The sequence below is a fragment of the Drosophila kikkawai genome, chromosome X (genome assembly GCF_030179895.1).
Source record: "Drosophila kikkawai strain 14028-0561.14 chromosome X, DkikHiC1v2, whole genome shotgun sequence".
Taxonomy (NCBI): Eukaryota; Metazoa; Arthropoda; class Insecta; order Diptera; family Drosophilidae; genus Drosophila; species Drosophila kikkawai.
This window is the reverse complement of record NC_091733.1, coordinates 238,278-257,918: the sequence shown is the minus strand read 5'-3', so window position 1 is coordinate 257,918 and position 19,641 is coordinate 238,278. Positions and strand designations below refer to the sequence as shown.

General features: G+C 49.4%; 1 non-coding gene across 1 annotated transcript; it reads right to left on the bottom strand.

The window, feature by feature from the left end:
* Nucleotides 1–5,198: 5,198 nt before the first annotated feature.
* Nucleotides 5,199–7,180, bottom strand: LOC121502263 (small subunit ribosomal RNA). Its single transcript, XR_005990905.2, has one exon. It is a non-coding gene; the product is annotated as a small subunit ribosomal RNA (ribosomal RNA).
* Nucleotides 7,181–19,641: the final 12,461 nt, after the last annotated feature.

Sequence of the window (19,641 nt, the reverse complement as noted above, 5' to 3'; positions counted from 1 at the left end):
CCCGAGGTACATGGCCTGCTCCAAATACGGGCACACGTAGAAGGTGAGCACCTTCTCCACTCCCTTAAACTGTACCGGCACATGTACTCGTCCGATAATCGACCTATCTTCTCCCGCAGCGGTCTTCACTTTGGACACGTACTTCTCCATTCTCACGCCAATCTCCTCCAGCAACTCACGGCTGCCTCTCCCGAGGACGTTGACGGACGCGCCTGTGTCCAGCAAACCGGTCACTCGCTTGCCCTGGATGAGGACCTCGGCAAAGACTCGGGGATCGCTTCCCATTCCTCGGCGCACGGCTTCCACCACGGCTCGTCGAGTCTGGTGCCTCTGCCGGAATCGTTTCCTCGCCTTCAGGAGCCTCCGGCTGACGGTTCGCATCCCATCTAGCTGGTGATTGTTAAATATGCGGTTGCGGGCCTCGAAGTACCGCTGCATCCGCTCCTCCGCTGGTAAATTCCTTAAATAATTGGTTATTATATTATTTTTCCTAACGGCTACATCTTTATTCGTAGGTAAACTTATGGTTGGGGTCCGCGAATCATTTAATTGCGGTTGGGCCTGAATCTCGAGCGCGGGTCTACCACCTTACCTACGCTCGTCCTCGCGTTTCGCGCGCACACCGGGCAGTTTGGAGTGACCACCTCCGGTTTCCCGCAACGGTAGCAAAAAATCTTCCGCTCTGCCGACGGGCAATCGCTGAAACCGTGGTCGGTCTGGCCGCAGTTCCAGCAGGTCAATCTCGGCCTGGCAACCTCCTCGACGACCGGATCCTCCATTCCCGCTTCGACCTCGGGTCCGTCGACTGCCACCTCTTCAACCTGGCGTCCGCCTGGCTGAAACTTTGACGGCCCACGATAGGTGGGGTGACCTCCCGCATCATGAAGGCCTCTTCCACCTCCAGGCACTCCTCACGCAGATGCTCCACGCTTTACAACCTCAGGGCATACACGAATCTTGCAATCTCGGCGGTAAGTCCTTTTTTGACAATTCGGATCATCTCCGACTCTGGTATTGGTGCCATCAGTCGGTTACCCAGCCACCGCATCGCTCGGAAATACTCTTCCACAGATTCGCCCTGCTGTTGCCGTCGGTCCTGGAGCGCTCGCCGCCGCTCGAACTCGCCGCCTATGCCATGGAATCTGGCCACCAGACTCCTTAAGGTCGTCCCAGGTCTGCGGCGGATTCTCCTTCACGTGCTGCCAATACCATTCGGCGGCCTGGCCTCGCACTTCTCAATTCGCACCCCTCTCACCGCCTCCACTCTTCTTTCAGGACCCCGAAGGCCCTCGGCGCTGTTTCTTCGGTCGTTATCCGCCGTCTGATGTCGGTATCGCTGCCCGCCGGTTGTCTGCTGCTGCTTCTGTTCGCCTTGAAACCATCCGGCGCCGCCGTCCCAATGCGCTTGGCCGCTGTGTACCCTCGGTGGTTTAGGCGGTGAATTGCTCGCAACTTCCTCCTCTCGCTTGGATCGTGGATACGCTCCCGTGGCGCTTCCCACCTCCTGGCGTCTAGGTGCTCCGTACCCGCCATCGGTTTTGACGTCAACACGTCCCGCCTGCTGCTGCAGCGTCTGGACTGCGACTGCCGTCTCCTTTAACGGCTGGATCACCTGGTTGATCATTGCCATCATCTCCAGGAACCCGCTTCGAATCTCCTCCTGGAGCGTCCGGCTGATGCTATCCGACGCCGCCGCCCGGTGCGTCTCATATGCCTGGGCCACCGCTGCATTCACCGAGGATGCGATCTCGCTCGGAATTCCGCGGCGTGGGGGAGACAACTCCCAGCTGTCCCCTGCTGCACCGCCTGTTGCACCGCCTACTGCGCCTTCCTCCTCTCGGCCCTGCTGACCAGCTCTAGACCGCAAGTTGTATGGTTGGACCATTCACCTATTCTGTACCTACTTCTTGTTGCCTAACACTTAACACGTTTTTTTTTTCTAGACGTAACACAACAAAAAACAAACTCTATCTGAACAACAAAGGGGGGAAAAAAATGTGACGCCATGCCGGAGCCAACTGCCTCCTGCTTTTTCGCGTCTCTTGTCTACTCCGAGATCGATTGCTACTTCCAGCGAGCTCCGTCGGATCCACTATCTTCTGCTCGGAAGATAGGGCATCGAGGGCGCTCACTTCTCCGTTGGCTTCCAGTCCAATTGTGCCGCGGATGTGTTTGCGAGTCCTTTGGCCGTTCCGGATGCATCGCATGGTGAACCCTGTGTCCCCATGGGCCACCCGGAGAACAGTCATTTCCTCTCACACATCCGCGTCGCAACCGGCAGGAGCCTATTGCATCTTCATCCATTGTTTGGAGATCCTCCCGCGTCCACCAGGCAACGAAAGGGAGCCTCCTAGCTGACGTTTTTCGCCGCTAGTGCCATCCCTCTCCTCTGGAAGAATCCCCATTTTTAGGTGAGTTTCTCGACAAAACAAAACTTATTATTTGGACAATTACTTTGTGTTTTTTTCTCTTCCAGCCGCCCAGGTTTTCTTGCGGCGAGCTATTATGCACGGCATTCAGAACCGCCGACATTAGCCATCGCATCGCTTTTCAACCTGGACAGCCGGACCACCTGGATTTCAGCTCTCGGCTGGAAGATATTTTTTTGTCTATCATCAACAGCATTGTGGGTGCGATTGTCCTTTTCGGAAGGACGCTGGCCACCTCGCTACCTATTTGATGATTGGGCGCAATTATGTTACGACCTGTGTTTTCCTGATGGGGCAAGGCCGGCTAGCCAGTCTTCTCTCAGGTGGGATTTCTCCCCATTCGCCCGCAGGTCGCACCATAAACTCAAGCTGATCTGGAATCCGCAAAATAAATAACAAAAAAACAAAGACCGACAAGAAAGGTAAACAAACTACATAACTATACAATAATTACTGCCGGACTACTTCACCTCTCTCTTCTTCTCTCTCGGACCGTAGGCTTGGGCTTGGTTGGAATCGCCCTGGACGCCCCTCCCTTCCAGAGATCCGGAATCTCATCTTCTGCGGATCTCCCCTTGGCAGGCGGACTTCGCCTGCCTACTCCAGGCTCCTGACAGATCATCCTTTTCCCCCCCAATCGGAAACACTTAGCAGTTCCTCATCGTTACAAACATTTTAATTTCCTATATAAACATACATATTTAATTTTGACATACAACTAATTAACAAACTTTGTTTCTTCCTTTTAGCACATCACATGGGCCAAAACAAAACCAGAAAATACGGAAATTGCATAAACGACGATAAAGACAGTGGAGCAGCGAACAACGGAGAAGACAACGATTTTTTTGCACATGTATAAATGTATATCAATGTATATAATTATTTAAATGTACCCTCGTTCATTTCAGCTACATCCTACCTACTTGGAGCTCCAAATTAGAGGAAGGGACTGAGACGGGACTTCCGAAATTTTTTATCTCCACAAATATACCACTACACTACAAACCGGCCTTCTGCAGCGCAGCCGCATCAAAGATCTCTCTCTCCTCTTGATTTAAGCTTTAATTTACGTTAAATTTTCTGCAATTGTTTATGTTCACGGATGTCTATTAGTTCATATTGGTGGATACAATTGTTAATTGTTATTTAGGTGCCTTCGGTTTAATTTCTGCGTGCTTTTACTTTTTAACTTTAATGTATCTGTTGTCTTTGGTGCTTTTGACTATGGCGTTTTAGAATGCCAAATAAGTGTATCAGCATATTTTACATACACATTGCACCGACAAACAAATAAACAATATAAACTAGCACAGGGACTTTAGAATAAATAAATAGAATTTACATTTAATAAATAAATAAATAAATAGGGATGAATAAATTAAATAAATAAATAAATATGGCGGAAATAAATAAATAAATAATTTAGCCTAATGTTCAATGAATAAATAAATTAATTAAATTATATTATACGGCCGTGGATTCCTTGGGGCTTCCGTCACCTTTGTCCCGGCTGAGACGGTGGCACCTCGGCCTTTGAGGTCTAGTATTCGGGACCCGTTCGACTTTGGGGTTGGGGCCGATTTTTTTTTTTTCTATTTACTCCCGCCCAGAATTTTCGCCTCCAGAAGGCACAGGACCCTATGAACGTGTCTTGGTTTATTTTAATTCTAGTTCCGTTTGGAACGGACTCACTTTTGTTTCCTTCCTGGCTGTTTCCCTTCTTTTCTTTTTGTTTCCCGGTGACCGGCTCCTGGTCACCCTTGTGGCTTCCCGGCTCCGTTTATCCTTCTTTCTAATTATTGGTTTTTTCCCGCACTCCCATCCAAAATATATATATATTTTCTTTCACCTTCCCGTAACTGTTTTTCTTTTTTCAGGTTTTTTTTCGGTTTTTCCGGTTTTGCGGTTTTTGCGGTTTTTTGCGGTTTGATTGGTTTTAGGTTTTATTTCGGCTCCGTTTTTCCTACTGGCCGCCATTAGTGGTCACCTTGCCCTATATAGGCTCGGTTCCCACAATTCCCTTACCTACTTTTTCGCCTCTCTCACCCGGGGTCGAGAACCGCTTCCAAGGCCAGTACTCTTTGGTGCCTTGGTGTGGGTGTAGCTAGCCTCTCTCGCGATCGGCACATACCTCCTACACTTCCCCTTCGGTGTGGATCACATGAGGCGCTCGAGATGCGATCCACTTCCCCTCTTCCTGGACCTGCCAACCTATGCTCGGTGCGCATCCCAGACGATATTTGTTTCGCCTGCGGCTATCGAAAATTTGCCAATCGCAGTGGACGCTAATATTCGCGAGCATTCCAACAAAAAAAGTAAACAAACCAAAAAAAAAAACCGCCATCATCCTCCACCCGTTCAGCGGTGTTCCACCGGCGGCGGGTCCTTGCCCCATGATTTCCGGGCTGCCCCAACGTAGGCCACACCCACGGTACGTACCCTGCTCCCTACCTACACCTACCTATCAGCGTCTCGTCTTCCCTTTACAGCCGCAAGTCTTTTGCATGGTAGATGCCAATTGGCTTCCCCGCCAGGTTCTCCAGCTCGAACATATTGTTCCCTACGGGCTTGACGACTCGGCACCTGACGAATTTCCGGGCGAACTTGGCGTTGTAATTCTTCCCGAAATCGCTCAGGCTGAAATTCCATCGGAAGACTTCCTGGCCTGTTTTCACGTTGAACTCCCGTGCGCGCTTGTTGTATTGGCGGCTGCTCCGCTCGTACGGCTGATGGAGATGTTGCTTGATACGTTCGCGTATAATGTTGCGCTTATCCTAGCAGGAAACCTTGTTACGACTTTTACTTCCTCTAAATAATCAAGTTCGGTCAACTTTTGCGAAACAACCGTAACACACAAGGCGTCACAGTGATCACGTCCGGAGACCTCACTAAATAATTCAATCGGTAGTAGCGACGGGCGGTGTGTACAAAGGGCAGGGACGTAATCAATGCGAGTTAATGACTCACACTTACTGGGAATTCCAAGTTCATGTGAACAGTTTCAGTTCACAATCCCAAGCATGAAAGTGGTTCAGCGGTTTACCCGGACCTCTCGGTCTAGGAAATACACGTTGATACTTTCATTGTAGCGCGCGTGCAGCCCAGGACATCTAAGGGCATCACAGACCTGTTATTGCTCAATCTCATTATTGCTTGACGCAATTTGTCCATTTAAGAAGCTAGTGTCCTTATAATGGGAGAAACCAACAGGTACGGCTCCACTTATATAAACACATTCAAACACAATATACATTTTACTGCAACCATGAATGAAGGCTATATAAGCTTCAACACCATAATCCTGAAGATATCTATTTAATATATTTGAGTCTCGTTCGTTATCGGAATTAACCAGACAAATCACTCCACGAACTAAGAACGGCCATGCACCACCACCCATAGATTCGAGAAAGAGCTATCAATCTGTCTTACACACTTATGTTCGGACCTGGTAAGTTTTCCCGTGTTGAGTCAAATTAAGCCGCAGGCTCCACTCCTGGTGGTGTCCTTCCGTCAATTCCTTTAAGTTTCAGCTTTGCAACCATACTTCCCCCGGAGCCCAAAAGCTTTGGTTTCCCGGGAAGCGACTGAGAGAGCCATAAAAGTAGCTACACCCAATTGCTAGCTGGCATCGTTTATGGTTAGAACTAGGGCGGTATCTGATCGCCTTCGAACCTCTAACTTTCGTTCTTGATTAATGAAAACATCTTTGGCAAATGCTTTCGCTTAAGTTAGTCTTACGACGGTCCAAGAATTTCACCTCTCGCGTCGTAATACTAATGCCCCCAAACTGCTTCTATTAATCATTACCTCTTGATCTGAAAACCAATGAAAGCAGAACAGAGGTCTTATTTCATTATCCCATGCACAGAATATTCAGGCATTTGAAGCCTGCTTTAAGCACTCTAATTTGTTCAAAGTAATTGTACCGGCCCACAATAACACTCATTTAAGAGCACTAATGCAGGTTTTTAAATAGGAGGAACATATGAAAAAATACAAGTATTTTAACATACATAAGAACTCCACCGGTAATACGCTTACATACATAAAGGTATAGTACTAACCACAATTGTAAGTTGTACTACCCGTATGAAGCACAAGTTCAACTACGAACGTTTTAACCGCAACAACTTTAATATACGCTATTGGAGCTGGAATTACCGCGGCTGCTGGCACCAGACTTGCCCTCCAATTGGTCCTTGTTAAAGGATTTAAAGTGTACTCATTCCAATTACAGGGCCTCGGATATGAGTCCTGTATTGTTATTTTTCGTCACTACCTCCCCGAGCTGGGAGTGGGTAATTTACGCGCCTGCTGCCTTCCTTAGATGTGGTAGCCGTTTCTCAGGCTCCCTCTCCGGAATCGAACCCTGATTCCCCGTTACCCGTTGCAACCATGGTAGTCCTAGATACTACCATCAAAAGTTGATAGGGCAGACATTTGAAAGATCTGTCGTCGGTACAAGACCATACGATCTGCATGTTATCTAGAGTTCAACCAAAGTAACGATCTTGCGATCGCTTGGTTTTAGCCTAATAAAAGCACATGTCCCATAAGGTTCATGCTTTAATTGCATGTATTAGCTCTAGAATTACCACAGTTATCCAAGTAACTGTTAACGATCTAAGGAACCATAGCTGATATAATGAGCCTTTTGCGGTTTCACTTTTAATTCGTGTGTACTTAGACATGCATGGCTTAATCTTTGAGACAAGCATATAACTACTGGCAGGATCAACCAGAATAATGTTTTTTTTATTTCATATTTCTTTCATATTAGTGAATAGAAATTAGCAATATAAATATTTGTATACAGATTTTATCAATATATATTTTTCTTTTTCTCATCGAATACGGCCATAATTATATAGCAATCGTATTCGCAGCATTTGTATTCATATAAATTTATGTTTTTAATTTTAATACATTTTTTATATATGCATATATTTCATTCAAAAATATCATTTTATTTCCAACATACATAATTGTATCACCCATACAATTTTGTTTAATCAATATTAATATTGAATTAAATCATTTGCAATTTGATAATAAATTTAAAATTTATTATTTTCGTAAAAGCATTTCTCATGGTAATATATTAATATAAAACCAAGAACATATGAAAAAGTTACATATAAAAATGAAACTTAAATCATATTGTGATATGTGAATACAATAATACTAAAAATTAATATTAATGCAACACATTTTTTGTGGTAGGATCAAATATAATATAAATTATATCTGCCTACCGCCATAATTTAACGATAATAATTGGAAACTAGAATTGTTATTCAATTTTGGCCTTTGTTTCAACTCTATTATCTTTTTATAATAAATATATATCGCACTAAGCCAAAAATCTAAGAAACTTAGATAACAAATTTTATAACGATATTATTTATGATTTAAACCATTTAATATTAGTATAATCAAAAATATATGAAATCACATAACATTTTGTATTATACTTAATGGACAACCACTGCCCATCTTATATAGGTTTTTTACACCGATGTCTTGAAAACGGGTATTTATAACTGCATTTTCCACCCACCGTATAGTTTCCCTATATAAATAGAGAAAATTATTTAATATGGTACTGAAATGCACAAACATATAAAATGTTTGCATATTTCATATAATACCATCAATATTTCATATTATTGAACAAAATATATGCGAAGCAAATATTTTGAACAATGACCGGTCGGCAACCACTGCCTACCCTATATAGGTTTTTGGCCCCGCTGTCTGGCACCAGGCCATTTATCGTATGGGGAAAATGGTATACATAGAGAAAATCTCTATAATCGTATCAAAATACACAAATATTTCAAAATGTTTGCATATTTCATATAATACGACTATTATTTTATATTATATTATAAAATATTTCATTTTATTGAACAAAATATATGCGAAGCAAATATTTTGAACAATGACAGGTCGACAACCACTGCCTACCCTATATAGGTTTTTGGCCCCGCTGTCTGGCACCAGGCCATTTATCGTATGGGAAAAATGGTATACATAGAGAAAATCTCTATAATCGTATCAAAATACACAAATATTTCAAAATGTTTGCATATTTCATATAATACGACTATTATTTTATATTATATTATAAAATATTTCATATTATTGAACAAAATATATGCAAAGCAAATATTTTGAACAATGACCGGTCGACAACCACTGCCTACCCTATATAGGTTTTTGGCCCCGCTGTCTGGCACCAGGCCTTTTCGCCCAGCACTAACCGCGTGGTTCTTCCTTTCTTTAGGGCGTCCGTGAGCGGTGTCGCCATGGCTGCGAAATCCTTGATGAACGGCCGATACCACCCCGCTGTGCCCAAAAAGCTCCGCAGTTCCTTCACCGATTTTGGCTCGGGAATCTTTTGTATCGCGACGATTCTTTCCGGATCCATTCGGAGTGTCCCTCCGCCGATGATGAACCCCAGGTACTTCAGCGTCTTGAAGCAAAACTTTGACTTTTTCAACCCTATCGTCAAATTTGCCTTCCTCAGACATTCCGCCACCAAACTGAGGTACTTCATGTGCGTGTCGAAGTCCGGCGTGATGATCAGCAGATCGTCTAGGTAGACGAACACGTTTGACCTCAGCTGCGCGGGAATCACCTGATCCATGAGCCGGCAAAGCCGCTGCGCCGCGTTGCACAGCCCGAACGGCATCATCGCGAACTGGTACAGTGGCCTTCCCGCTACCGTAAATGCCGTGTACGGGCGGCTCTCTGGGTCCAGTTCCACCTGCCAGAAGGCGAATTTCAGGTCGACACTCCGCGCGTCCAGACAGAACCGGTTCTTGTCCGGCCTTCGCACCACCGTCGTGCGGTTACTCCACGGACTTTCGCTGACCTCGATCACACCCAGTTTCAACATCTTATCGACCTCAGCCCATATGATCTCCTGCATCGCTGGCGACAGAGGGTAATGCCGGTCCTTGAAGGGTTCTGCGCCTTCCATGAGTTGGATTCGGTGCTTCTCCACCGATGTCCTCCCCAATCCTACGTCCTCAAACGCTAGGAACTCCCTCTTCACCGCTTCTAACCGTTCCTTTCTTCCTCTTGCAGGTCCCATTCCTCGATCACCGATTCTTTGATAGCTTTCCCGTCGAGCCACGGATTTGTTGCGTCCCAGAGCTCCGAAACGCTTGCCTCAGGATTTTGTGCAGGCATCTCTCCGAGAATGGCCGGTGCCAATGCAAATCGCCTCCAAAAGTCGATCCCGAGGTACATGGCCTGCTCCAAATACGGGCACACGTAGACGGTGAGCACCTTCTCCACTCCCTTAAACTGTACCGGCACATGTACTCGTCCGATAATCGACCTATCTTCTCCCGCAGCGGTCTTCACTATGGACACGTACTTCTCCATTCTCACGCCAATCTCCTCCAGCAACTCACGGCTGCCTCTCCCGAGGACGTTGACGGACGCGCCTGTGTCCAGCAAACCGGTCACTCGCTTGCCCTGGATGAGGACCTCGGCAAAGACTCGGGGATCGCTTCCCATTCCTCGGCGCACGGCTTCCACCACGGCTCGTCGAGTCTGGTGCCTCTGCCGGAATCGTTTCCTCGCCTTCAGGAGCCTCCGGCTGACGGTTCGCATCCCATCTAGCTGGTGATTGTTAAATATGCGGTTGCGGGCCTCGAAGTACCGCTGCATCCGCTCCTCCGCTGGTAAATGCCTTAAATAATTGGTTATAATATTATTTTTCCTAACGGCTACATCTTTATTCATAGGTAAACTTATGGTTGGGGTCCGCGAATCATTTAATTGCGGTTGGGCCTGAATCTCGAGCGCGGGTCTACCACCTTACCTACGCTCGTCCTCGCGTTTCCCGCGCACACCGGGCAGTTTGGAGTGACCACCCCCGGTTTCCCGCAACGGTAGCAAAAAATCTTCCACTCTGCCGACGGGCAATCGCTGAAACCGTGGTCGGTCTGGCCGCAGTTCCAGCAGGTCAATCTCGGCCTGGCAACCTCCTCGACGACCGGATCCTCCATTCCCGCTTCGACCTCGGGTCCGTCGACTGCCACCTCTTCAACCTGGCGTCCGCCTGGCTGAAACTTTGACGGCCCACGATAGGTGGGGTGACCTCCCGCATCATGAAGGCCTCTTCCACCTCCAGGCACTCCTCACGCAGATGCTCCACGCTGTACACCCTCAGGGCATACACGAATCTTGCAATCTCGGCGGTAAGTCCTTTTTCGACAATTCGGATCATCTCCGACTCTGGTATTGGTGCCATCAGTCGGTTACCCAGCCGCCGCATCCCTCGGAAATACTCTTCCACAGATTCGCCCTGCTGTTGCCGTCGGTCCTGGAGCGCTCGCCGCCGCTCGAACTCGCCGGCCACGGAATCTGGCCACCAGACTCCTTAAGGTCGTCCCAGGTCTGCGGCGGATTCTCCTTCACGTGCTGCCAATACCATTCGGCGGCCTGGCCTCGCACTTCTCAATTCGCACCCCTCTCACCGCCTCCACTCTTCTTTCAGGACCCCGAAGGCCCTCGGCGCTGTTTCTTCGGTCGTTATCCGCCGTCTGATGTCGGTATCGCTGCCCGCCGGTTGTCTGCTGCTGCTTCTGTTCGCCTTGAAACCATCCGGCGCCGCCGTCCCAATGCGCTTGGCCGCTGTATACCCTCGGTGGTTTAGGCGGTGAATTGCTCGCAACTTCCTCCTCTCGCTTGGATCGTGGATACGCTCCCGTAGCGCTTCCCACCTCCTGGCGTCTAGGTGCTCCGTACCTGCCATCGGTTTCGACGTCAACACGTCCCGCCTGCTGCTGCAGCGTCTGGACTGCGACTGCCGTCTCCTTTACAGCTGGATCACCTGGTTGATCATTGCCATCATCTCCAGGAACCCGCTTCGAATCTCCTCCTGGAGCGTCCGGCTGATGCTATCCGACGCCGCCGCCCGGTGCGTCTCATATGCCTGGGCCACCGCTGCATTCACCGAGGATGCGATCTCGCTCGGAATTCCGCGGCGTGGGGGAGACAACTCCCAGCTGTCCCCTGCTGCACCGCCTGTTGCACCGCCTACTGCGCCTTCCTCCTCTCGGCCCTGCTGACCAGCTCTAGACCGCAAGTTGTATGGTTGGACCATTCACCTATTCTGTACCTACTTCTTGTTGCCTAACACTTAACACGTTTTTTTTTTCTAGACGTAACACAACAAAAAACAAACTCTATCTGAACAACAAAGGGGGGAAAAAAATTTGACGCCATGCCGGAGCCAACTGCCTCCTGCTTTTTCGCGTCTCTTGCCTACTCCGAGATCGATTGCTACTTCCAGCGAGCTCCGTCGGATCCACTATCTTCTGCTCGGAAGATAGGGCATCGAGGGCGCTCACTTCTCCGTTGGCTTCCAGTCCAATTGTGCCGCGGATGTGTTTGCGAGTCCTTTGGCCGTTCCGGATGCATCGCATGGTGAACCCTGTGTCCCCATGGGCCACCCGGAGAACAGTCATTTCCTCTCACACATCCGCGTCGCAACCGGCAGGAGCCTATTGCATCTTCATCCATTGTTTGGAGATCCTCCCGCGTCCATCAGGCAACGAAAGGAAGCCTCCTAGCTGACGTTTTTCGCCGCTAGTGCCATCCCTCTCCTCTGGAAGAATCCCCATTTTTAGGTGAGTTTCTCGACAAAACAAAACTTATTATTTGGACAATTACTTTGTGTTTTTTTCTCTTCCAGCCGCCCAGGTTTTCTTGCGGCGAGCTATTATGCACGGCATTCAGAACCGCCGACATTAGCCATCGCATCGCTTTTCAACCTGGACAGCCGGACCACCTGGATTTCAGCTCTCGGCTGGAAGATATTTTTTTGTCTATCATCAACAGCATTGTGGGTGCGATTGTCCTTTTCGGAAGGACGCTGGCCACCTCGCTACCTATTTGATGATTGGGCGCAATTATGTTACGACCTGTGTTTTCCTGATGGGGCAAGGCCGGCTAGCCAGTCTTCTCTCAGGTGGGATTTCTCCCCATTCGCCCGCAGGTCGCACCATAAACTCAAGCTGATCTGGAATCCGCAAAATAAATAACAAAAAAACAAAGACCGACAAGAAAGGTAAACAAACTACATAACTATACAATAATTACTGCCGGACTACTTCACCTCTCTCTTCTTCTCTCTCGGACCGTAGGCTTGGGCTTGGTTGGAATCGCCCTGGACGCCCCTCCCTTCCAGAGATCCGGAATCTCATCTTCTGCGGATCTCCCCTTGGCAGGCGGACTTCGCCTGCCTACTCCAGGCTCCTGACAGATCATCCTTTTCCCCCCAATCGGAAACACTTAGCAGTTCCTCATAGTTACAAACATTTTAATTTCCTATATAAACATACATATTTAATTTTGACATACAACTAATTAACAAACTTTGTTTCTTCCTTTTAGCACATCACTTGGCCAAAACAAAACCAGAAAATACGGAAATTGCATAAACGACGATAAAGACAGTGGAGCAGCGAACAACGGAGAAGACAACGATTTTTTTGCACAGGTATAAATGTATATCAATGTATATAATTATTTAAATGTACCCTCGTTCATTTTAGCTACATCCTACCTACTTGGAGCTCCAAATTAGGGGAAGGGACTGAGACGGGACTTCCGAAATTGTTTATCTCCACAAATATACCCCTACACTACAAACCGGCCTTCTGCAGCGCAGCCGCATCAAAGATCTCTCTCTCCTCTTGATTTAAGCTTTAATTTACGTTAAATTTTCTGCAATTGTTTATGTTAACGGATGTCTATTAGTTCATATTGGTGGATACAATTGTTAATTGTTATTTAGGTGCCTTCGGTTTAATTTCTGCGTGCTTTTACTTTTTAACTTTAATGTATCTGTTGTCTTTGGTGCTTTTGACTATGGCGTTTTAGAATGCCAAATAAGTGTATCAGCATATTTTACATACACATTGCACCGACAAACAAATAAACAATATAAACTAGCACAGGGACTTTAGAATAAATAAATAGAATTTACATTTAATAAATAAATAAATAAATAGGGATGAATAAATTAAATAAATAAATAAATATGGCGGAAATAAAAAAATAAATAATTTAGCCTAATGTTCAATGAATAAATAAATTAATTCAATTATATTATACGGCCGTGGATTCCTTGGGGCTTCCGTCACCTTTGTCCCGGCTGAGACGGTGGCACCTCGGCCTTTGAGGTCTAGTATTCGGGACCCGTTCGACTTTGGGGTTGGGGCCGATTTTTTTTTTTTTCTATTTACTCCCGCCCAGAATTTTCGCCTCCAGAAGGCACAGGACCCTATGAACGTGTCTTGGTTTATTTTAATTCTAGTTCCGTTTGGAACGGACTCACTCTTCTTTCCTTCCTGGCTGTTTCCCCTCCTTTCTTTTTGTTTCCCGGTGACCGGCTCCTGGTCACCCTCGTGGCTTCCCGGCTCCGTTTATCCTCCTTTCTAATTATTGGTTTTTTCCCGCACTCCCATCCGAAATATATATATATTTTCTTTCACCTTCCCGTAACTGTTTTTCTGTTTTTCTGTTTTCAGGTTTTTTTTCGGTTTTTCCGGTTTTGCGGTTTTTTGCGGTTTGATTGGTTTTAGGTTTTATTTCGGCTCCGTTTTTCCTACTGGCCGCCATTAGCGGTCACCTTGCCCTATATAGGCTCGGTTCCCACAATTCCCTTACCTACCTTTTCGCCTCTCTCACCCGGGGTCGAGAACCGCTTCCAAGGCCAGTACTCTTTGGTGCCTTGGTGTGGGTGTAGCTAGCCTCTCTCGCGATCGGCACATACCTCCTACACTTCCCCTTCGGTGTGGATCGCATGAGGCGCTCGAGATGCGATCCACTTCCCCTCTTCCTGGACCTGCCAACCTATCCTCGGTGCGCATCCCAGACGATATTTGTTTCGCCTGCGGCTATCGATTACCGCCCGAATGCAACACCACGCGAAAATTTGCCAATCGCAGTGGACGCTAATATTCGCGAGCATTCCAACAAAGAAAGTAAACAAACCAAAAAAAAAACCGGCATCATCCTCCACCCGTTCAGCGGTGTTCCACCGGCGGCGGGGCCTTGCCCCATGATTTCCGGGCTGCCCCAACGTAGGCCACACCCACGGTACGTACCCTGCTCCCTACCTACACCTACCTATCAGCGTGTCGTCTTCCGTTTACAGCCGCAAGTCTTTTGCATGGTAGATGCCAATTGGCTTCCCCGCCAGGTTCTCCAGCTCGAACATATTGTTCCCTACGGGCTTGACGACTCGGCACCTGACGAATTTCCGGGCGAACTTGGCGTTGTAATTCTTCCCGAAATCGCTCAGGCTGAAATTCCATCGGAAGACTTCCTGGCCTGTTTTCACGTTGAACTCCCGTGCGCGCTTGTTGTATTGGCGGCTGCTCCGCTCGTACGCCTGATGCAGATGTTGCTTGATACGTTCGCGTATAATGTTGCGCTTGTCCTGGCAGCTTAAGGTGCCCACTTCGTGGTCCGTCATCGACTGCAGCTTCCTGGCCAACTTATAGCAGCTGCCGTGCAGGTACATGTGCTGCCCGAACACTGCGAAGAAAGGAGTCACTCCCGTCGCCTCGTGCACTGCATTCCGGATCGCGACCTCGATCTCCGGCAGAAATGCGTCCCAGTCCCGATGGTCTTCCTCGAGATACGTCCGAATCGCGGCCAGCACCGTCCGGTTGACCCTCTCTCCAGCGTTACTTTGCGGGAAATACACCGCCGTCCGCATATGTTGTACCCCATATGCCTCCATCATGTCCTGGAACGCCTTCGAGACGAACTGCTTCCTATTGTCGGAGTGTATCACTTCCGGCACACCAAACTTGAAAAATACCTCGTGCACCAGGAACTCGACGACGCTGGTGGCTGTGGCTTCCTTCATTGCTTTTAGGAAGGTGAACTTTGAGAAGTGATCCACGACCACAAATATCCAGGCCTTCCCTCGTTTCGACCGTGGATATTTGCCCAGGAAATCTATGTATAGTTTCTGGAATGGCCTTTCCGTCACCACTTCCTGCCCTATCTCGACCTGCGTGCGATAATTCGGGGCCTTCGCCTCCTTGCACTGAATGCATTGTCCCACGAAGTCTCGAACTTGCGTCGTCATCCCTGGCCAGTAATACTGCCGTTGGAGTTTCTGTAGGGTCTTTTTTACTCCTCCGTGTCCTGACGTCGGTTCCTCGTGAGCCGTCGCGATCATCCCGGCTGTCAATGATGCCGGAATCCATAGTTTCCATGGCCCACCCTCGACTTCATCTTCCAATCTCCAAAATCCGAGGCTTTTAAAGATGAGGTCGCCTTCCACGCGAACGTCCTGTAGGCGAGCCTGGTTTTCCTTTATCTCATCTCGAATCTCTTTATATTCGGCAGATTGGAACTCCGTCGTGGCAAATCCCAGGGTGTGTCCCAGGCTCCTCCACGCATCTGGACAGCGTATCGGCCACCACGTTGTCGGCTCCCTTCCGGTGCGAAGTTTCGAAGTCGAAGCTTTGCAGCCTGAGGGACCATCGTGCCAGGCGTCCGCTGAGGTCCTTCATGGTCATCAGCCACTTCAGACTCGCATGGTCGGTGATTACTGTGAACGGCATCAGTCCCACATATGGCCGGAATCTCTCTATGGCAAGTACTGCTGCCAAGCACTCCTTCTCTGTCTTCTTGTCCTCGTCATATTGGAACAGGACTGCTCCCACTCCAAGATGTGACGCATCGCACTGAACAAAGAACGGCCGTTAAAAATCAGCGTGGACCAGAACCGGGGCCGAGGTGAGTGCATTCTTCAGCGCCTGTATCGCGCTCTTGGCCTCTTCGCCCAGCACTAACCGCGTGGTTCTTCCTTTCTTTAGGGCGTCCGTGAGCGGTGTCGCCATGGCTGCGAAATCCTTGATGAACGGCCGATACCACCCCGCTGTGCCCAAAAAACTCCGCAGTTCCTTCACCGATTTTGGCTCGGGAATCTTTTGTATCGCGACGATTCTTTCCGGATCCATTCGGAGTGTCCCTCCGCCGATGATAAACCCCAGGTACTTCAGCGTCTTGAAGCAAAACTTTGACTTTTTCAACCCTATCGTCAAATTTGCCTTCCCCAGACATTCCGCCACCAAACTGAGGTACTTCATGTGCGTGTCGAAGTCCGGCGAGATGATCAGCAGATCGTCTAGGTAGACGAACACGTTTGACCTCAGCTGCGCGGGAATCACCTGATCCATGAGCCGGCAAAGCCGCTGCGCCGCGTTGCACAGCCCGAACGGCATCATCGCGAACTGGTACAGTGGCCTTCCCGCTACCGTAAATGCCGTGTACGGGCAGCTCTCTAGGTCCAGTTCCACCTGCCAGAAGGCCAGAAGGTTTCAGGTCGACACTCCGCGCGTCCAGACAGAACCGGTTCTTGTCCGGCCTTCGCACCACCGTCGTGCGGTTACTCCACGGACTTTCGCTGACCTCGATCACACCCAGTTTCAACATCTTATCGACCTCAGCCCATACGATCTCCTGCATCGCTGGCGACAGAGGGTAATGCCGGTCCTTGAAGGGTTCTGCGCCTTCCATGAGTTGGATTCGGTGCTTCTCCACCGATGTCCTCCCCAATCCTACGTCCTCAAACGCTAGGAACTCCCTCTTCACTGCTTCTAACCGTTCCTTTTCTTCCTGTTGCAGGTCCCATTCCTCGATCACCGATTCTTTGATAGCTTTCCCGTCGAGCCACGGAATTTTTGCGTCCCAGAGCTCCGAAACGCTTGCCTCAGGATTTTGTGCAGGCATCTCTCCGAGAATGGCCGGTGCCAATGCAAATCGCCTCCAAAAGTCGATCCCGAGGTACATGGCCTGCTCCAAATACGGGCACACGTAGAAGGTGAGCACCTTCTCCACTCCCTTAAACTGTACCGGCACATGTACTCGTCCGATAATCGACCTATCTTCTCCCGCAGCGGTCTTCACTATGGACACGTACTTCTCCATTCTCACGCCAATCTCCTCCAGCAACTCACGGCTGCCTCTCCCGAGGACGTTGACGGACGCGCCTGTGTCCAGCAAACCGGTCACTCGCTTGCCCTGGATGAGGACCTCGGCAAAGACTCGGGGATCGCTTCCCATTCCTCGGCGCACGGCTTCCACCACGGCTCGTCGAGTCTGGTGCCTCTGCCGGAATCGTTTCCTCGCCTTCAGGAGCCTCCGGCTGACGGTTCGCATCCCATCTAGCTGGTGATTGTTAAATATGCGGTTGCGGGCCTCGAAGTACCGCTGCATCCGCTCCTGCGCTGGTAAATACCTTAAATAATTGGTTATTATATTATTTTTCCTAACGGCTACATCTTTATTCGTAGGTAAACTTATGGTTGGGGTCCGCGAATCATTTAATTGCGGTTGGGCCTGAATCTCGAGCGCGGGTCTCCCACCTTACCTACGCTCGTCCTCGCGTTTCCCGCGCACACCGGGCAGCTTGGAGTGACCACCTCCGGTTTCCCGCAACGGTAGCAAAAAATCTTCCGCTCTGCCGACGGGCAATCGCTGAAACCGTGGTCGGTCTGGCCGCAGTTCCAGCAGGTCAATCGGTCCTGGAGCGCTCGCCGCCGCTCGAACTCGCCGCCTATGCCACGGAATCTGTCCATCAGGCTCTTCTTAAGGTCGTCCCAGGTCTCCGGCGGATTCTCCTTTACGTGCTGCCAATACCATTCGGCGGCCTGGCCTCGCACTTCTCAATTCGCACCCCTCTCACCGCCTCCACTCTTCTTTCAGGACCCCGAAGGCCCTCGGCGCTGTTTCTTCGGTCGTTATCCCCCGTCTGATGTCGGTATCGCTGCCCGCCGGTTGTCTGCTGCTGCTTCTGTTCGCCTTGAAACCATCCGGCGCCGACGTCCCAATGCGCTTGGCCGCTGTGTACCCTCGGTGGTTTAGGCGGTGAATTGCTCGCAACTTCCTCCTCTCGCTTGGATCGTGGATACGCTCCCGTGGCGCTTCCCACCTCCTGGCGTCTAGGTGCTCCGTACCCGCCATCGGTTTCGACGTCAACACGTCCCGCCTGCTGCTGCAGCGTCTGGACTGCGACCGCCGTCTCCTTTAACGGCTGGATCACCTGGTTGATCATTGCCATCATCTCCAGGAACCCGCTTCGAATCTCCTCCTGGAGCGTCCGGCTGATGCTATCCGACGCCGCCGCCCGGTGCGTCTCATATGCCTGGGCCACCGCTGCATTCACCGAGGATGCGATCTCGCTCGGAATTCCGCGGCGTGGGGGAGACAGCTCCCAGCTGTCCCCTGCTGCACCGCCTGTTGCACCGCCTACTGCCTTCCTCCTCTCGGCCCTGCTGACCAGCTCTAGACCGCAAGTTGTATGGTTGGACCATTCACCTATTCTGTACCTACTTCTTATTGCCTAACACTTAACACGTTTTTTTTTCTAGACGTAACACAACAAAAAACAAACTCTATCTGAACAACAAAGGGGGGAACAAAATTTGACGCCATGCCGGAGCCACCTGCCTCCTGCTTTTTCGCGTCTCTTGCCTACTCCGAGATCGATTGCTACTTCCATCGAGCTCCGTCGGATCCACTATCTTCTGCTCGGAAGATAGGGCATCGAGGGCGCTCACTTCTCCGTTGGCTTCCAGTCCAATTGTGCCGCGGATGTGTTTGCGAGTCCTTTGGCCGTTCCGGATGCATCGCATGGTGAACCCTGTGTCCCCATGGGCCACCCGGAGAACAGTCATTTCCTCGCACACATCCGCGTCGCAACCGGCAGGAGCCTATTGCATCTTCATCCATTGTTTGGAGATCCTCCCGCGTCCACCAGGCAACGAAAGGGAGCCTCCTAGCTGACGTTTTTCGCCGCTAGTGCCATCCCTCTCCTCTGGAAGGATCCCCATTTTTAGGTGAGTTTCTCGACAAAACAAAACTTATTATTTGGACAATTACTTTGTGTTTTTTTCTCTTCCAGCCGCCCAGGTTTTCTTGCGGCGAGCTATTATGCACGGCATTCAGAACCGCCGACATTAGCCATCGCATCGCTTTTCAACCTGGACAGCCGGACCACCTGGATTTCAGCTCTCGGCTGAAGATATTTTTATACCCTTGCAGGGTATTATAATTTCAGTCAGAAGTTTGCAACGCAGTGAAGGAGACGTTTCCGACCCTATAAAGTATATATATTCTTGATCAGCATCAACAGCCGAGTCGATCTAGCCAT